A 14341-nucleotide genomic window follows, 5' to 3' on the forward strand; every position below is an offset into this window, starting at 1 on the left:
GTTACTTGCCCGACCGAACAAACCGCCTGATTAAAACTGAAGTGACAAAAACAACTAGTGAAGCATCCAACGGCAAGAAAGATTCATATTTTAATACATTAAACGTAAACAGAAATTGATAATGGATAGTGTATTTCTGGTCTATTTGTGACATACTTTAAAACAAATGAATGTAACAGCACTCTAAAGAAACACACTGAGGTAAAAATTTAAAATGTATAGTTTATTTATAACATGATATAGTTCAGTAATATACCAAGTGAGCTTTCTGCTAAAAATTCTCACAATTACAAATGTTACATTAATTTTAGCTCAATAAAAAAGTAGTTAGTCAAGTAGTTACTTACATATTAGACAATATGCAACATTAGCAGAAGCATTCTCCTAGCAACGTTCTGCTATGATTCAGCGTTTTGCTCGAATCAGTTGAAATAACTCGCTCATGAAGTGACTTACCGCCACCTGCTGGTAGTTTAGTGTGTTTAAAAGTATGCCTCCACACCCAACATTTCTAATGTATATATTTATAAATCAATAAATGTATTTAAAACATTAATCTCACTTTTAATTTTGCAGTGTAAATTATGTAATCTCACTGTTAACAGCCATTTAGAATTTATTGATAAATTCATAAAATAAATTTCAAAGGTAATGCATACATTTCAAAAGTAAAAAAAAAAGGCATTTATAAAGGTAAATCAAATATGCAGATTTACGATGTAAAAGCAAATTTTTTTTTTTACATCAGATATTTCTAGTGGTACTTTTATGGGGATATTTTGTGTGGAATAGTATCTGCTGATATGAAAAGTTCACTGTATATCGTAGTAATAAATTTAATTTATGACAGCCATGAAATTGCGTTTACTTTTTACATTAAACACATTAAATATTACATATATGCATGTAATATAATATCTATTTCCATTACAGGTTTCGGTCTTAAATTTCATATAAGGTGGTATTAAAAAGGTCTTAAAAAGTCTTAAATTTCACTTGTGCATATCTGCAGAAACCCTGTAAACAGAAAGCAATAAAGGAGAGAGCTGATCCGAGAATTTTTTAAAGAAATCTGTTGGGAATCCATCTGGTCCCGGTGATTTGCCACTTTGCATAGATCTAATTGCTAAATTAATCTCTTCAACTGTAAGGTCTTTTTCCATCCCAGCAACCAGCTCTGGATTGATGGAAGGAATGTGAATTTTTCCAGAAAAATCCTCCAGGGAGGGAGGGTCCTCATAAGCCTCAGAGGTGTATAATGACTGGTAGTAGTTCTCAAAACATGCATTAATTTTTAAGCTATCAGTATTCTTGCAGCCCTGCTCATCATTAATTGCAGAGATTGTCTGATTGACGGTTTTTTGTTTCAACTGATGAGCGAGTAATCGCCCAGCCTTTTCCCCGTGCTCATAACATGTATGACGTGATTTAGAAATTAGATATTCTACCTGACGCGTTGATAGAAGATCAAATTCAGTTTGTAATAATATACGCTTTTTCATCATATCCACAGAGGGCGTATGACTGTTAAGCATGTCTATCCTCTGTATTTCATCTGTCAGCTCTTTGAGGCGCATAGTGTTGCTTTTATTTCTATTTGCACAGTATGATATTATCTGGCCTCTTAAGTACGCTTTTAGCGCCTCCCAAACAGTTAAAGGGGACATCCCTGGCGTTTGATTGATCTCGAGGAATGATGCAATCTCAGAAGAGATAAATTTAGTAAAATTATTTTCTGAAAGGAGCAGAGGATTGAGTCTCCAAGGGCGATAGCTGGTCTGTGTATCGGGAATACACATTGTCATGACTAAGGGGCCATGATCTGAAATGACTATGCTTTCATAACCACAGTTAGTAACAAGAGGAAGAAGTCTATTATCCAGAAAAAAATTGTCTATACGGGAGTAGGTGTTATGAACCGGGGAAAAAAATGAATATTCTCTTGAGGTAGGATTACGAAACCGCCATAAGTCAGCCACTCCATAGTTTTTAAGAAAGAGTTTAATCGAGCGAGCCGACCTGGACAGTGATACCCTTTTGGGCGAACTACGATCTAAAACAGGGGAGAGTACACAATTTGTATCGCCACCGAGAATAAGGTGGTGTGATGTCAGATTTGGTAGAAGAGAGAAAAAATTTGAAAAAAATGCAGGATTATCCCAGTTTGGTGCGTAAATGTTGGCCAAGATAACTGGAAACGAGAACAGCTGTCCTACAACAACAACATAACGCCCTAATGGGTCAATTTCTGTTTTAGTCATTGTAAATGGTATATTTTTATTAATAAGTATGGCAGCCCCTCTAGACTTTGAGTTAAAATTAGAGTGATATATCTGTCCTGACCAACTACTTCTAAGTCGAGAAAGATCCATAGTGCGCAAATGGGTTTCCTGAAGGTAGGCAATATCCACATTATGTTGCTTTAAATGCGCAAATACCTTTTTGCGTTTCACTGGGTGATTAAGCGATTTAACATTCCAAGTCATGAAATTGACTCGGCAGCCCTCCATTCTTCTAGCATTATTAGTATCAGTCATATTATGGGGATATAATTGGATACATGAAAATTAGGAATGCTACAGTGTAATAAAGAACGCAAGATACAGTGGGCATCTGTCAAAATAAGTCTGGCACTTGAGCTAATCCCACCCACCCCTTTATCACCAACAAGAACAGGGTGAACCCAATATCCTTCCAAAACAAATCCACACATCAAGTGTTTGTGTGTGTCGGGGACGCTATAAGATCAGCGAGAGAAAACAAAAACAAAAAAAACAACAACACAAAAACCCCCCCAGGCTCTCGTCAAACCCCTCATTCAAAGATCATTTAAGCAGCGTGCACTGTTATTAACTTAGATTCCACTTTGAACAGTGCCATTAGTAACACGAACATTAACATCTTTCAGTGAATCATGGCTGATCATCACGATTCCTTAATAGGTGAACAAAATTATTTATCAAAGGGAATAAAAACAAATAGCAATTCAGATTAATCAAACCTTCACATTCTTGTACCTGAGTAACATTTGGAATACCGTATACATCAGTAGAGTTCAGTCTCAGTCCTTCTCAGTGGAAATGATGTTCTTCTTAACATACCTCTTCGCTTCCTCCGCATCTGTGAATTCTTTTTCTTTACCGTCATGTGAGATACGTAGCCGGGCTGGGAACAGGATACCAAAACGGACGCCTTGACGATTGTGCAATAATTTCCGGACCTCCGTGAACGCAGCCCTGGCCTTAGCGACGTTTGCCGTATAATCCGGAAAGATGGCGATTGATTCCCCGTTGAATCTTAACGGAGCTCGGGTGCGCGCGCGCTTCAGAACTTCCACCGCATCCTGAAAGTAATGAAGCTTAGCTACGATGGCCCGCGGCTTCCCATCCGATCTCCCTGGCACCAAGCTTCTATGGGAACGATCCACAAGAATATCTTTTTCCAAGTGCAGCGATTCCCTCAGCAGCCTAGTCACCGACCCGGTGGAACTTGACCCATCCGTCTCAGCTCCAGCATAGTGTTTTTGATGTTCCTTTAGTACTATATTTAAATTCAAAGACAGAGTTTTCATATCACAGCTGAATTCCTAGCTATCCTATTCAGCTATCTTCTATCGTGTCTGTTCTACATTAAAGGGCTGCATATACTTTTACCTTTTAAACCTATTAACATCTTTTCTTTTTGCACTTTAGGTGACACTGCGAGATTCTGTGCCAGTTGTGCTGGTACGGAGCTCCTGCACCTGTGCAGCCGGCCAGGCAGTCTGCAACCATTTAGTGGCTCTGCTCTATCAAACAGCACATTACTCCGAAAGCGGGATGTCAGTTGTGCCAACGGTCCTTTCCTGCACTGAAACCGAGCAGAAGTGGCATAAACAGCGATCCATGGTTTGTTTTTGTCACATGTGTAACGTTTGTTTTTATTTAGTGCTTGTCCTAATAACTTGTCATTCTTTTCCTAGGGAGTGAAGCCTGGGCCTGTAGATACCATGGTTGTGGTGAAGGCCAGGCCAGGGACAAGTTCAACAAGCGGGATAAGGTATTATTTTTACTTAGAATGTAGAATCTGTGTTTAGAATTTGGAAATAGGTACAGTATTGTAAACTTGACTGAGATTTCAACAGAGGATAAATAGATAGACTTTACTTAAATTATCTAACTTAGAAAAATGTTACTATGAATTTTTGACAAATTAAAGTTATTACAACTACATTTTATGGCACCATAACAAATTGTAGCAGGTTATTAGTGAGATCTTCAGTTATTTTTACAGTATAAAGCTGGATCTTCTCCACCAAAATACCTAATTGTCAATACAAACATTACTGCATTTTAAAAACAGTTTTCTTTTTGCTGTCTTTTAGGTCAACACTACAGGGTGGGCCATTTATATGGATACACCTTGATAAAATGGGAATGGTTGGTGATATTGACGTCCTGTTTGTGGCACATTAGTATATGTGAGGGGGCAAACTTTTCAAGATACGTTAAAACCAAGCACACCATTGTTTTTCTTGTGAAATTCCCAATAAGTCTGATGTGTCACATGACCCTCTTCCTTTTGAAAAAACAAAAGTTGGATCCAAGATGGTCAAACTTTTAAAATGGCCACCATGGTCACCACCCATCTTGAAAAGTTTGCCCCCTCACATATACTAATGTGCCACAAACAGGACGTTAATATCGCCAACCATTCCCATTTTATTAAGGTATATCCATATAAATGGCCCACCCTGTATAGAAGGCCTACAGTGGTGATTTGCCTGTCCCTTCAACACTTAACCCTCAAGCTCATTATGCTGGATTTGACCCACACAATTTGCCACTGATCTGTCACATGAACATCTCTGATGACAAACCACTTGTTGACTCTGTCTTTGGGAAAGTGCAGGCTGGGAGCATCTTGTCCTACCACCATCCTCTACCAACACCTGGTGGTATCATTACACATACAGATGCCCCTCCCTTTCCTCAACTGCCACCAGAAGACTGCCACATACCACCTGCAGTTTGCCACCTTGTGCCAACTAGCCAGGAACAGCTGCACCTCTCATCACTGGGTGTAACCTGGCCACAGTCTCACCTCATCGAAGCATCAACAAGAGGCCAGAGTGCAGCACCTGAGTGGCATGTCTTGAGAAAGGAGAGAGTGACCGCTTCCCAGTATGCCATGTGAGAGATGGGCGAACAGCGGAAAACCTGGCAGAAAGGATTATCCGGGGTGTAAGACAGACACAACAAATGAAGAGAGGGCTGGACATGGAGACTGGAGCATTAAAGGACTATGCAACTTTGAAAAATCTGAACTTGACTAAATGTGGACTAGTTATTCACCCCGACGCTCCCTGGCTCGGAGCCTCACCGGATGGGTCTGTGTATGATAGCCTGGAGAGACCTTGCTTTGGTCTTGTTGAAGTTAAGTGTCCCAATGTGCAGAGCTACGTAGACTGCAGATACCTCACAATGGAGCATGGCAAACACCAGCTAAAGCATAGCCATGCTTACTATTGGCAGGTCCAGGGGCAACTCCTAATCACCGGCATGCAGTGGTGCGCCTTTGTTGTGTGTGCCATTGATGATATGTTTGTGTAGCGGATCTACAGAGATGATGTTGTGTTAGACAGTATTAAGCTGAGGTGCGATTTGTTTTTCTTTTACATTTACCTACCCAAGTTCTTGTCTTTGAACTAGGGTAAAATTGTAATTTTTCTGTCATAGTTCTGGTTAGTTTTAGTTATGTACTCATTACCTCTGGTTCTGACCTGATTTAATCCTGTTTTACAACATTGTTATTTTAGTTCAGAGTTCTACCTTGTTAATATGTTAATGATGTAATTTGTTACTTGGGTTTCCATTTACACATACACTCAACAACAAACATACTGATATACTGATACATTCACATGATTAACTTTACATTTCTTTAAATAACACAATCTCTTGAGCTGTATCTGTGTGATGATTGTGATGACACAGTATAGCAGTATGTTCAAAGGTTTTTTTAATGATGCTTGGGTTTAACATGTCTTCATGTCTGTCGGTCTATATACATTGAAATACTGATGTGACTTTGTTTTAACAAATAAATAAAGAGGTAACCTAAAAAGATAATATGTGAATGTTATTTATAAAATATAGTTTTACAAGACAAATTGCTTACTCAATAACTTAAAACACATAAGATGATGATTTACAAATGTATTCATGTTGTTAGATTTTTTACATAACTATACACAAGATGTTTGATTATGAAATTTACTATTTACAAATGATTATGGTGACAATTCTTTTTACTACGAAAAATGACACAAACAACATAGAACTGTAACAATCTATTTACAATGGCAAATTAGGATTTAGTGGCCCAGGCTTAAACAAGCGGCTCATTTTGGTTGTTGACCAAAATGCAGGCAACAGCAAAAAACTGATTGATGCTACCAGTGAGCGAAAGGGGAATGACTGTACTGAACAGTTTGTGTTCCTTCACCCTCCGAATGATTCGCTCGATGTGAACTCTGAGCCTCGCCCAGGGCTAGATCCACTGCTGCTGGCTCAGTGGTGTAGCAGTAATCGTGGTCATGGCAGTCAACCTCCATCACTGGCTCCTCATCATCAGGGAGATCAGGGGTGTTTGGTCGCTCGGTCCGGTCCCAAACACTAGGACGAGTGGCAGGCAGAGAGTAGCTGTTCCACTCAAACAGGACCGGAACAGCCCCCTTCTTCAGAAGTCTGCGTCCGCCTGGTGTAGTGTGCTCGATCAGATCAGCAGGTGAAAAATGACGACTGCAGACTCTTGTATGAACTGTGATCTTGAAGCAGTCTCGTCGTATATTAATTACCCACTTCTTCTGTAACTCACCATCTTTCGGAAAGGTGTGCAAACTTAAAAAAGAGTTACACCTTGACGATGCTGTGCATTGTGGTACACAGCAGTGGTAGCTAGCTGTGCTGTCCTCTCTCTTTTGGAAGGAAAACTTAGTCCTCTTGGATGTAATCTTGTACACACACACGCGTGTATACAATTTAAAGTTAAACACAATGAAAAACAAGATAACTGAAGTAGTTGTAACAATTGCCAAACGCAAAGGAAGAACACAGGCAAGCTTCAGCAGGACCGGAAAAAGGTGTGCACTCTAAAATTCTTCCGGAAATACGTCACGTGGCTCCGTGCATAGAGCCCATTTGTAGACATCCTGGCAGCTTACAATTAATTCGAGGTGAGGTGATTACATGCAACTTAAAGTTATCTCTGTTATAAAAATCCACCAGCCCAGTGTTTATAAATAATTTTAGCAGTTTTTTATGAGTGAGGTTGAGTTAGCATTACTGTGGTGAGGGAAGCATTGCTCTGGATTAGCTTCTGTGTTTGGCGTGCTTAATTTGCTAGGGAGGAATTACCCAAGTACATGGCGATATGTTAACCTGTAATTTCTGTGGTAAGGTAGTTCAGTCATCAAGGGGCTACGTGCTTCATTGTAAACTGCATAGGAATGAGCCACGTTGTTTCTTTCGGTGTATTGAAGCAGGCTGCAAGTGTCATGATCTGGGCTGTGGGGTTTTCCTCAGCCACCTGAGGTCACTTCCCTGATTGTTCACTTCCCTGATTGTTCACTTCTGTCTTGTCATTAGCACTGATTACACTCACACCTGCTCACAATTATCTGGACTATAAGAACTCTCATGTCTCACTGCTCATGCTGGCTGCATTGTCTTTATGTTCTGTCTTGTTACTCTGTGTTCCTGAAGACTCTAGCTCTAGATCGTGTTCCTGTTCTGTTTATTGTGCCGTGTTTGGCCTTTTTGTGTTTTGTTTACTTTTTGTTAATAAATTCTCTTTCCTGCACCTGGACCCAGATCCCCTCCCTCTCTCCGTGACAGAATGCAGCCATCTCAGATGGGTCCAGCGGGGAGGATTTTTTTTTGAGGAGGAGGCGACCACTCGCTCTGTTCCCAAAACAGGGGGGATGTCTTTCGAGGCGGCGTCGGCCGCACGTTTTCAATACATCTACGCCTGCCTGGCGATGGATGCCCGTAGCGCCGAGGCTATGCGGAAGCGCCCCTGCTTTGCGGCGGGGGTGGAGACGCTGTTTCGCGGGAAGGCAGCGGCGTCCGCTTTCTCGGTCCCCGACGCGGCGGTGACCGCGCCCTCTGTTCCTTCGTAATAAGGCTGAAGCAGGAGCAGTAATACCACGCAGCACATGTGCAAATACTAAACTAGCTGGGAACTCATTTCTGAAAATACTCCGCGTGCTTCGGCCATATTACGGCAGCAAACTTCCTTGACTATTACGCCGGAATGGGAGTGCAGTTCCTAATCTTATCAGCCTAGAAATTAGCAGCTTTGCATTTCCACTGGTACACGATATAACTACAGAAGAGTCAAGTTTTAAATACAACAAATATGGAAACTCGTTGGTCATTTTTGAACGTGATGCTATTGGTCTAATAGGATTCAATGATCTATGCTAACTATGCTAAAAGTGATATCGCCAGAACAGGAGAACGGTTGAATGGATTTCAAAACGGTAAAAATCAACTTATTAACTCGGGGGGAGTTGGAGAATGAGCCTATTTCCAAAAAAAGTGGAGTGTTCCTTTAAGAGAGACGTTGAGATGTCTGCTAGAGTCTGATCTGTGGCAGAAATCAGAAGAGCCCTCTACTGAGCCTCCTGCTGATGTTCTGTGTGACATAAGTGATAAGCTGTTTAAATCAAATGATTTTTTTGGTCAAAACCCATCATGCCTCAAGCTAATACTCTACCAGGATGCCTTTGAAGTCGTTAACCCTTTAGGCTCTGCAAGGACAAAACACAAGGTATTAGCTGTTTATGCATCACCGGCAAACTTGCCACTTCGTCTACGCTCAAACACAGACCACATGTCTCTTGTCTTACTGTACAGGGAGAAAGATTTTAAAGAGTTTGGTCATGCTAATGTGTTCTCTGAATTACTAGCAGACTTGAAAGAATTGGAGGACAGTGGGATTGTTGCATCAGATGAAAATAGAGTCAAAGGGACTTTGTTTTGCATTGCTGGTGATAATCTGGGTTCTCACTGTATTGGTGGCTTCACTGAAAACTTTAGTTCTTCAAAGTACTTCTGCAGGTACTGACGAAATCTAAGTTTCAGGGTGCTGACCCAAATCTGTGTGGACCAGAACTTACCAAAGAGAACTACAACTCTGCTGTTGATCGCCTCCAGATTAACAATACACCAGGGTAACACTTTATTTTGATGGTCCATCTGTTGACACTCTACTAGTTATCAGTATTAATTTAGTTGCATGTCAACAGTGCATCAGTTGACATTCAACAACATTGTTTCAACAGACAAGCAACACACATTCAACTAACTGCCTGTAGACTATAAAGTGCATGTTAGTTTCTAATTTATATATTTTACAAAAAGTGCATATTGACTGTCAGTATGTCTTTTTCAACATGTTATTAACTAATAGTCAGCTAACTTTCTGTAGATTATGTTACCATCTTCTAAATTGTCTACCAACTTATTAAAATTAATCTGTCAGTTGATAGTCTACAGTCATGTCAACATATGATCAACAGCATATTATATCATCCTTACTTAAGAGCCTCAAAAACATCAAATGAAAAATTACTTAACCACCTCATTTTTATCAAAATCACTAGTTTGTTATCTGTTGATAGTTAACTAAACATTAGTTGTGCATCTGTTGTGTGTCAACTAATATAAAGTTTACATTCAGCAGACTATTAGTAGGCATTCTCAACTAAGCATTTGTAGATATATTTTAGGACTATCCAATTAAAGTGAAAAACAGTTGATAACAGTAGAAAGTCTATAGGCTATACAGAACACATACAAGCATGCATTAATTGTATGCAATATATTTGCAGTTTAAAATGAAAGTCAATACCAGAAAATGAAAATACAATAGAACAAACACTACAGGCAGGATATTGGAGAAAGTTGTTTTATTAACAATATATTTACACAAACCCACTGTTTGCAAGTGTATCAGATCTGAACAGTCTGATTATGTGTGGCAAGTTTGACATCAATTAACAAATATTTATATATAAAACCAACGTGATCTCATGATAATTCGTATTTATTTTACGTAAAATGTGGTACAGAACCATATTTAGGTTGAGACTAAAGATAGAATAAAATAATTTATTTGCCTTGTTCCAGGCTTGTTTCGTTACAATTTCCAAAAGGAGCCTTGTTCTCAGGCTTTAAGTACATATAAGAGCCTTGTTCTCAGGCTTCAAGTTCTTATAAGACTCTCGTTTTTAGGATTCAAGTTCATCAAAGAGCCTCGTTCTCAGGCTACAGAACTGATCATTTAATTACCCATGTATTTTGTGTTTTGTTTGGAATCCCAGACACATTGCAACCTTCATTGATCAAGGATCCTGGACTGAAAGAACAGGAAAAGACCTTGAGGTATGTTTAAACAGATGGAATTGTGCAACGCTAATTTAAACTTCATCCTCTCCTCCCATAAATCTTTCCATAAAATACTTAAAATTACATTCTATGGTTATTGCCATTAGAGGGGCCTATACGATCTCATGGAGATTCTTAACTGAGAAAAACAAGTGAAACATGTAAACTTGGTATTTGAAGCTTGAATTAGCTTTTTTATGCCGTCAGATAAATTCAAACCCAAAAAATATTTTGCCAAAAATTAAGTTCTAACTCAATTTTAAACTTAACGTGTATATTCATACAGTTTCATAAATATGTAATAAATATAAAATATATATTTAAATATAGAAATAAGATATAAACTATCATATACACACACAATTTTTGGAGTTCACATGAACTCCACGAATCCACTCTTATTTTTTTTTATTTTATTTTTTTTACTGTGGATGCACTTTTCTTTTTCCAATGTTTCCCTCTACAGCGCCATTTACGAGGCACAAAGTAGTTCCACACTTCATTGGTAGACTAGAACTCAGAAAAAGCACCGGTATTTTATTTACAAGTAGATTTATACAGACATCTTCCACCAGGAACAGACCGGTCGCTGCCATCTTGAATTTAGTCATGATAAGTCGAGTGTCGAGCACGAAGGAAACTACAACCTGATACGTTGATAACCTGATAAATTCCTTGGTGCTCGACACTCGATTTATCGTGACTAAGTTCAAGATGGCGGCGACCGGATTTTCTCTTCCATGTACTGTCTGTATAAATCTTCTTGTAAATAAACTACCGGTGCTTTTTCTGAGTTCTCAATGTCTCGTTTTAAATGTCAGGGCCCTTGGAAGTCTACCAATGAAGTGTGGAGCTACTTTGTGCCTCATAAATGGCGTAAAACAGTGATTGATTTACATGGCTATTCCGATGCCCTGTTGACTCTCATTGACAACCTGTTGTGAGCATCGGCTAACTGACCCCAGATTTCGGACTGCTGGACACAAACCGAGATGAGATATGCAAGGTACGTTCACACCCGGTATCATGATTCAATACACTTCAGGTCAAAATCACACCGGAGTTCTCCTTTAAACAATAAAATCAAGGGTAACACTTTATTTTGATGGTCCATCTGTTGACACTCTACTAGTTATCAGTATTCATTTAGTTGCTTGTCAACAGTGCATCAGTTGACATTCAACAACATTGTTTCAACAGACAATCAACATACATTCAACTAACTGCCTGTAGATTATAAGGTGCTTTTTAATTTCTTATCTATAGATTTTACAAAAAGTGCATGTTGACTGTCAGTATGTCTTTTTCAACATGTTATTAACTAATAGTCAGCTAACTTTTTGTAGATTGTGTTACCATCCTCTAAATTGTTTACCAACTTATTAAAATTAAAATCTGTCAGTTGATAGTCTACAGTCATGTCAACATATGATCAACAGCATATTATATCATCCTTACTTAAGAGCCTCAAATACATCAAATGAAAAATTACTTAACCACCTCATTTTTATCAAAATCACTAGTTTGTTATCTGTTGATAGTTAACTAAACATTAGTTGTGCATCTGTTGTGTGTCAACTAATATAAAGTTTACATTCAGCAGACTATTAGTAGGCATTCTCAACTAAGCATTTGTAGATATATTTTAGGACTATCCAATTAAAGTGAAAAACAGTTGATAACAGTAGAAAGTCTATAGGCTATCAACAGAACACATACAAGCATGCATTAATTGTATGCAATATATTTGCAGTTTAAAATGAAAGTCAATACCAGACAATGAAAATACAATAGAACAAACACTACAGGCAGGATATTGGAGAAAGTTGTTTTATTAACAATATATTTACACAAACCCACTGTTTGCAAGTGTATCAGATCTGAACAGTCTGATTATGTGTGGCAAGTTTGACATCAATTAACAAATATTTATATATAAAACAAACAAACAGAAGTTACTTTACTCCTGAGGTGACATGGTGCTGTTTGTTTGTTTGTTTTATATAACTTGCCCATTTAATAGCGAATATAAAAGGATATAAAACGTAACTGACCAAAATATGCAGGAAAATTCTCATTTTGATAATAAAACATAAAAATATTTTTATAGTCGCTAGTCACACTCCTACCTCGAAACCTAACGTTAACCATATCTCTCTGTACAGTAATAAAAAAAAAAAAACATGAAAGACGGAAACGTGCAATCGCAATAATTTATTCATAAACAAAAATGTCAACAGCTGTACCAAAAAGTAATCCAAATGACTATGCGTTTGCAGCCGCAGTCGTCTCTGACGGAATACAGTAGGTTTCTTTGAGGTGCAGAGCAGGATTTAAGTTGTTGATGGCTGAAAATATGATCCAGATTATTATCCTCCTGATCCTCTCTGTCTAGGCGCCCGCGTATCGTTCAAACGCATCTCACCAGAAACACGGCATGTCGTAATCTGTGGCGAATGCTGGCAAGAGCCAATGAGCGTTCGGTTTTCCTGCCGTAAAACCTGCAATAAATGGATATTTTGTTAATATCCATGAAAATCAAACTCACTAACCTTACCTATTACATTTATAAATATTACAGCTAGAAATATTATAAAAAGAAACTCAACACAGAGCAGATGGTGATCAGCTTCATCTGCCTGCCTGCTCCAAGCTGGAAACAGCACGACATCCTTGGACCTCACATTTTCCTAACAGTATTGTGACAAAATAATATGCATGAAAAAAAAAAATGTTTACTTTTGTACCTGTTCCACTAGAGCTCTTTCTCTGTTGATGAGTACATGGACAAAAAAAACAACAACTTACAGGCAAACAATGCACTGGCTTTCCAGGTGGGAACAGCATAGAGATCCACAATGTGAACATTTTTTCCCTTATGAAAACAACATTATAAGCTATTAAACATGCTTTCATCAAAATAAATACTTTTGAAAGAAGATATATTATAGTATAAAGTACGTGTCTTTGTGCAGCTTCTTCCACAATCTTGTGGCAGGCATTTCCGATCTGAAAAGAATTGCATAACAATTACATACTTGAGAAAGCTGCCATGTGTACCATTATGCATTATCTAGGACAGTGGTTCTCAAACTTTTTATACCATTTAGCACCTCAGAAAACATTTGGCTCTCCAAGTACCACTATAATCACTAGCATTAAAATACATTTGAAGAAACTAAAAAAAAAAAATATTAAATTAAAATGTGTTGTACCTATAAAATAAAAAAAATAAAAATGTACTGTACATGTAAAAAACATAATAAAAATAAGAAACATTACTCAAAATAAACCTTAAATGAAATTTAAGTATGTACATGTATTGTGTGTTTTAACAATTATTATTTAATTTAGTGATTCTTCTGCGTACCACTAGGGAACCTGACTACCACACTTTGAGAACCACTGATCTATGAATTTGTTTTTTGTGCAGTAAATTAAGACACTAACAAACATACGCACATTAGATTCCATGTACTGGCTTAAACCCAAGCTCCAGAAGTCTTCTCGTGTAAGGCAAATTTGCCCATGCTTTATGATCAGCTCTTGTGATGGCCGATTTTTGTCCAACACATACTTTAACTAAAATGTTTAAGTTTTACAGATTAAATAACGGTTATCATTTAAAAATGCTAAGTGCCACTAAAAAAATATATATTTACCAGTTCATCTTGAATAGGGCTCAAGTCCTTCTCCCACTTTTCACCTGAACAAGCATATGGATGCTCTATCTGCCATTTGAATGCTGAGTAGCAGTGGTCCTGGAGAAACTTTCTCTCAGCTGGTCCATCTGATGATACACAAAGGAGTGACAATGGACTATATGAATGGATCTTTCTTTAAAACTTTCGCATATAGATAAGCCAGCTCGAACACCTCTGGTGAAACATCATTTAATGTTGTGGTGT

General features: G+C 38.2%; 1 long non-coding RNA gene across 1 annotated transcript; it reads left to right on the forward strand.

Moving 5' to 3' along the window:
- Window positions 1–672: 672 nt before the first annotated feature.
- Window positions 673–6110, forward strand: LOC141325665 (uncharacterized). Its single transcript, XR_012353800.1, has 3 exons — window positions 673–3887; window positions 3962–4038; window positions 4364–6110. It is a non-coding gene; the product is annotated as an uncharacterized lncRNA (long non-coding RNA).
- Window positions 6111–14341: the final 8231 nt, after the last annotated feature.

Source organism: Garra rufa, chromosome 2 (genome assembly GCF_049309525.1).
Source record: "Garra rufa chromosome 2, GarRuf1.0, whole genome shotgun sequence".
Lineage (NCBI taxonomy): Eukaryota > Metazoa > Chordata > Actinopteri > Cypriniformes > Cyprinidae > Garra > Garra rufa.